The sequence below is a fragment of the Liolophura sinensis genome, chromosome 1, assembly GCF_032854445.1.
Source record: "Liolophura sinensis isolate JHLJ2023 chromosome 1, CUHK_Ljap_v2, whole genome shotgun sequence".
In the NCBI taxonomy this organism is placed as follows: Eukaryota; Metazoa; Mollusca; class Polyplacophora; order Chitonida; family Chitonidae; genus Liolophura; species Liolophura sinensis.
The window spans coordinates 90,003,611-90,009,622 of record NC_088295.1 but is presented as its reverse complement, the minus strand read 5'-3'; the positions used below and the strand labels follow the sequence as shown (position 1 = coordinate 90,009,622).

The window sequence follows — 6,012 nt, the reverse complement described above, 5'->3', positions numbered from 1 at the left end:
TGAATGGTCTGTATAGTATAGGTATGTAGAGTATATGAATGGTCTGTATAGTATAGGTATGTAGAGTATAAGAATGGACTGTATAGTATACGTATGTAGAGTATATGAATGGTCTGTATGGTATAGGTATGTAGAGTATATGAATGTTCTGTATGGTATAAGTATGTATAGTATAAGAATGGTCTGTATGGTACAGGTATGTGTAGTATATGAATGGACTGTATAGTATAGGTATGTAGGGCATAAGAATGGACTGTATAGTATATGTATGTAGAGTATATGAATGGTCTGTATGGTATAGGTATGTAGAGTATATGAATGGTCTGTATGGTATAGATATGTAGAGTATATGAATGGACTGTATAGTATAGGTATGTAGGGCATAAGAATGGACTGTATAGTATATGTATGTAGAGTATATGAGTGGTCTGTATGGTATAGATATGTAGAGTATATGAATGGCCTGTATGGTATAAGTATGTAGAGTATAAGAATGGTCTGTATGGTGCAGGTATGTATAGTATAAGAATGGCCTGTATAGTATAGGTATGTAGAGTATATGAATGGACTGTATAGTATAGGTATGTAGAGTTTAAGAATGGACTGTATAGTATAGGTATGTAGAGTATATGAATGGACTGTATGGTATAGGTATGTAGAGTATATGAATGGTCTGTATGATACAGGTATGTATAGTATATGAATGGACTGTATAGTATAGGTATGTAGGGCATAAGAATGGACTGTATAGTATATGTATGTAGAGTAAATGAATGGTCTGTATGGTATAGATATGTAGAGTATATGAATGGTCTGTATGGTATAGATATGTAGAGTATATGAATGGACTGTATAGTATAGGTATGTAGGGCATAACAATGGACTGTATAGTATAGGCATGTAGAGTATATGAATGGACTGTATAGTATAGGTATGTAGAATATATGAATGGTCTGTATAGTATAGGTATGTAGAGTATATGAATGGTCTGTCTAATATAGGCATGTAGAGTATATGAATGGTCTGTATAGTATAGGTATGTCGAGTATAAGAATGGTCTGTATAGTATAGGTATGTAGGGCATTAGAATGGACTGTATAGTAAAGGCATGTAGAGTATAGGATGGGACTGTATAGTATAGGCATGTAGAGTATAAGAATGGACTGTATAGTATAGGTATGTAGAGTATAAGAATGGACTGTATAGTACAGGTATGTAGAGTATAAGAATGGACTGTATAGTATAGGCATGTAGAGTATATGAATGGACTGTATAGTATAGGTATGTAGAGCATAAGAATGGTCTGTATAGTATAGGTATGTAGAGCATAAGAATGGTCTGTATAGTATAGGCATGTAGAGTATATGAATGGTCTGTATAGTATAGGCATGTAGAGTATAAGAATGGCCTGTATAGTATAGGCATGTAGAGTATAAGAATGGACTGTATAGTATAGGCATGTAGAGTATAAGAATGGACTGTATAGTATAGGTATGTAGAGTATAAGAATGGACTGTATAGTACAGGTATGTAGAGTATAAGGACGGACTGTATAGTATAGGCATGTAGAGTATAAGGACGGACTGTATAGTATAGGCATGTAGAGTATATGAATGGACTGTATAGTATAGGTATGTAGAGTATAAGAATGGACTGTATAGTACAGGTATGTAGAGTATAAGGACGGACTGTATAGTATAGGCATGTAGAGTATAAGGACGGACTGTATAGTATAGGCATGTAGAGTATAAGAATGGCCTGTATAGTATAGGCATGTAGAGTAAATGAATGGTCTGTATAGTATAGGTATGTAGAGTATAAGAATGGTCTGTATAGTTTAGGTATGTAGGGCATAAGAATGGACTGTATAATATAGGTATGTAGGGCATAAGAATGGACTGTATAGTATAGGTATGTATAATATAATAATGGACTGTATAGTACAGGTATGTAGAGTATATGAATGGACTGTATAGTATAGGTATGTAGAGTATATGAATGGTCTGTATAGTATAGGTATGTAGAGCATAAGAATGGTCTGTATAGTATAGGTATGTAGAGTAAGAACGGACTGTATAGTATAGGCATGTAGAGTAAATGAATGGTCTGTATAGTATAGGTATGTAGAGTATAAGAATGGTCTGTATAGTTTAGGTATGTAGGGCATAAGAATGGACTGTATAATATAGGTATGTAGGGCATAAGAATGGACTGTATAGTATAGGTATGTATAATATAATAATGGACTGTATAGTACAGGTATGTAGAGTATATGAATGGACTGTATAGTATAGGTATGTAGAGTATATGAATAGTCTGTATATTATAGGCATGTAGAGTATAAGAATGGCCTGTATAGCATAGGTATGTAGAGTATAAGAATGGACTGTATAGTACAGGTATGTAGAGTAAGAACGGACTGTATAGTATAGGCATGTAGAGTAAATGAATGGTCTGTATAGTATAGGTATGTAGAGTATAAGAATGGTCTGTATAGTTTAGGTATGTAGGGCATAAGAATGGACTGTATAATATAGGTATGTAGGGCATAAGAATGGACTGTATAGTATAGGTATGTATAATATAATAATGGACTGTATAGTACAGGTATGTAGAGTATATGAATGGACTGTATAGTATAGGTATGTAGAGTATATGAATGGTCTGTATAGTATAGGCATGTAGAGTATATGAAAGGACTGTATAGTATAGGCATGTAGAGTATAAGAATGGCCTGTATAGCATAGGTATGTAGAGTATAAGAATGGACTGTATAGTACAGGTATGTAGAGTATAAGAACGGACTGTATAGTATATGTATGTAGAGTACAAGAACGGACTGTACAGTACAGGTATGTAGAGTATAAGAAGGGACTGTATAGTAAAGGTATGTAGAGTATAAGAACTGACTGTATAGTACAGGTATGTAGAGTATAAGGACGGACTGTATAGGATAAGCATGATCAATGTTAAAATTTACCTGGATAACTAGTCATGAAAGAGAATCTCTCCATCCAACCCTGCCCCAGAAGTGTTCGGGAAGTGGCCTGGCAGCTGTACATACTACCCGGGTTCAACCCGACCAGAGTAAAGCGGGCTGTGCCATTCCCCCAACTGGCGTCCTTTTTCTCGATCTCTACGACAACCAGAGAAAGTGGTAATAAAGCGACGTAAAACTCGAAATGAAAGATATTTAGAACAAGTGAAGTCCTTTCTTGGCACTAATATTATCACGCTATCATCATTTTTACTTGTATTGTATTTACTTGTGTTTTTGCCTGTATTGTAGTTTGTAGAGATGATATAATTAACTGCGGCAGGTTGGTAAAATGTAAGACAGTATATCACAAGGTGGTTAGATAACGTGGCATGTATATGGTTAAATATTATTTTTTATTTGACTGGTGTTTAACGCCATTCATAAGACTGTTACACTTATACGACGGTGACTGGCATTATAGTGGGAGGAAACCAGGCAATCTTGTTAAATGTGATAACATGTACATCGCCAGGTGGTTAAATGTCATAGCATATGTATCGTCCGGTTGTTAAATGTGATCCATGTACGTTGTCCGGTAGTTAAGTGTGATGGCATATATATCTCCAGGTAGTCAAATGTGACGGCATATATTGTCTGGTGGCTAAATCTGATGGCAGGTACATCGCCAGGTGGTTAAATGTCATAGCATGTATATCGCCCAGTTGTTAAATGTGATGGCATGTATATTGCCAGGTGGTTAAATGTGATGACATATGTATCGTCAGGTGGCTAAGTGTGATGGCATGTATATTGCCAGGTGGCTAAGTGTGATGGCATGTATATTGCCAGGTGGCTAAAAGTGATGACACGTTTATCGCCATTTGGTTAAACCCGAATGCATGTACATGGTGCTTATAGAGTCGGCCTGTGAGGGAAAGTTTATTGACTTAGACCTATTATTCTGACATTTCTGACTTTTCAAACCTCTTTGGCAATGCTGATTGTTTGGTACCGGAAATGGAAATTTTCACAGTTTATCTTAAGACAACATTTATGAGGTGCTCAAACCAGGTAACGCACCTGCCTCCTATCTGAAACAGAAGCTGGATCGAACTAACGACCATTAAGCAAAAGCTGATCGCCTACCACGAGAGTGGCGTTTCAGCACATTGTAATGCTTGACTCAGAGGATGTTATTTTGACGTCAAGTTTGCGTGTTGCCTCACCTACGTTAAATACAAGCCTTTCGTCTTGTGACTCTTCACAGCTTATTCTGTACCCCGTCGATGTCAGCTGGGTGGGTGGATCGCGCATGTCAATCAACAGAACTGCTGAGATCCGTGTGATGTTCTTCACAATGGCCGGAGTCCGGTGAAAAGGGGCGGGCGTCGTGGCTTAACACAACAACAAAAGTTTCGCACATTTATACGTAAACTCATGCATACTAAAATCGGAAGCCCAGACAAATTCTGGAATTCCACAGAGATATTAAAGCATATGATAAATATCTGGAGCATTATAAGACATAAACTTTGAAAGTATTTGCAGAGCTGATACTAGTTAACAGTATTTCTAGAAAGAGTTACATGCATATAGACTGAACGCGCAGGCAACAGACTGGGGTCAGTTTACCACCAAACGCGAGCCATTACGCCATCCGATTTCACATGTATCGCTGTGAATTTAAGCCAATGGTGGCTTCCTCTGCGGCCCTACGTAGGAAGGTCTCTGAGCAACCCGCAGATGGTTGTGGGTTTTCACTGGGCTCTGCCTGTATTCCTCCCACCATAATGCTGGTCGCCGTCGTGAAATATTTTTGAGTACGGCGTAAAAAACCAGTCAAATAAATAAATAATTAAATAAATAACCATGCGGAAGAATACTGGTGTTGCTTCTACTTTTTGGCATGGATGCTGACAGCGAAGCTAGAGTGATAGGCGCATCTGTACTTACCGGCACATTGTCTGATAGGTTTGATAAGGAGGAGGCTACTTGGCAACGATATGTCTTTGGAGAACTAATATCAATTTAATCAGTAGATGTGAATCCATAGGGATATCTGCATCATCTGCGCAATATCAATATAAACAGCACAAGTTTACCCCCGTTAAATCAACGTAATCAGTAAGCCCGCCATCCGAGAATATAAAGTCAATGTTACTAATTGTTGCAAGAGTAACGTCTGTGTAATTACAATTGGCTAATGTAGTGTCCACGTGATCAGCACGTGCTAATTTGGTGTCAACGTCATCAGCGCTAGCTCATTGGACATGTGTGAACAGTCATAACGAATGTGGTGTCAACGTAATCAGCGCTAAATCACTTTGTGTCCATGTAATCATCGCTAGTTCACTTGATGTCAATGTGATCATCGCTAGCTCTTTGGTGTCAATGTCATCAGTCATAACCAATGTCGTGTTAATGTGATCAGTCCTAACGAATACGGTGTCCATGTGATTAGTTCTAACGAATGTGGTGTTTATGTGATCAGCCCTGTCTAATGTTGTGTCAGTGTCATCAGTACTAACGAATGTGGTGTCCATGTGATCAGCTTTAACTAATGTAGTGTCCATGTGTTCAGTCCTAATGAATGTGGTGTCCATGTGATCACTCTTCACCAATATAGTGTCCATGTGTTCAGTGCTAAGGAATGCTGTGTTCATGTGTTCAGTCCTAACGAATGTAGTGTCCATGTGTTCAGTCCTAACGAATGTGGTTTCCATGTCACCAGTCTATACGAATATGGTATCCATGTGATCAGTGTAAACGAATATGGTGTCCATTTGATCAGTCTAAATGAATGTGGTGTCCATGTTATCAGGCTAACCGAATATGGTGTTCATGTGATCAGTCCCTAACGAATGTAGTGTCCATGTGTTCAGTCCTAACGAATGTGGTTTCCATGTCACCAGTCTATACGAATATGGTGTCCATTTGATCAGTCTAAATGAATGTGGTGTCTATGTGATCAGACTAACCGAATATGGTGTCCATGTGATCAGTCCCTAACGAATGTGGTGTATATGTGATCA

At 37.9% G+C, this 6,012-nt stretch overlaps 1 protein-coding gene across 1 annotated transcript in view; it reads right to left on the bottom strand.

Moving 5' to 3' along the window:
• Nucleotides 1-4,239: 4,239 nt before the first annotated feature.
• Nucleotides 4,240-6,012, bottom strand: part of LOC135462057 (lachesin-like) — an 18,501-nt gene continuing 16,728 nt past the window's right edge. Inside the window, exon 8 of the mRNA XM_064739405.1 lies at nucleotides 4,240-4,374. The gene's annotated coding sequence lies outside the window, so the exon portion shown is untranslated. The remainder of the gene's footprint in view (nucleotides 4,375-6,012) is intronic.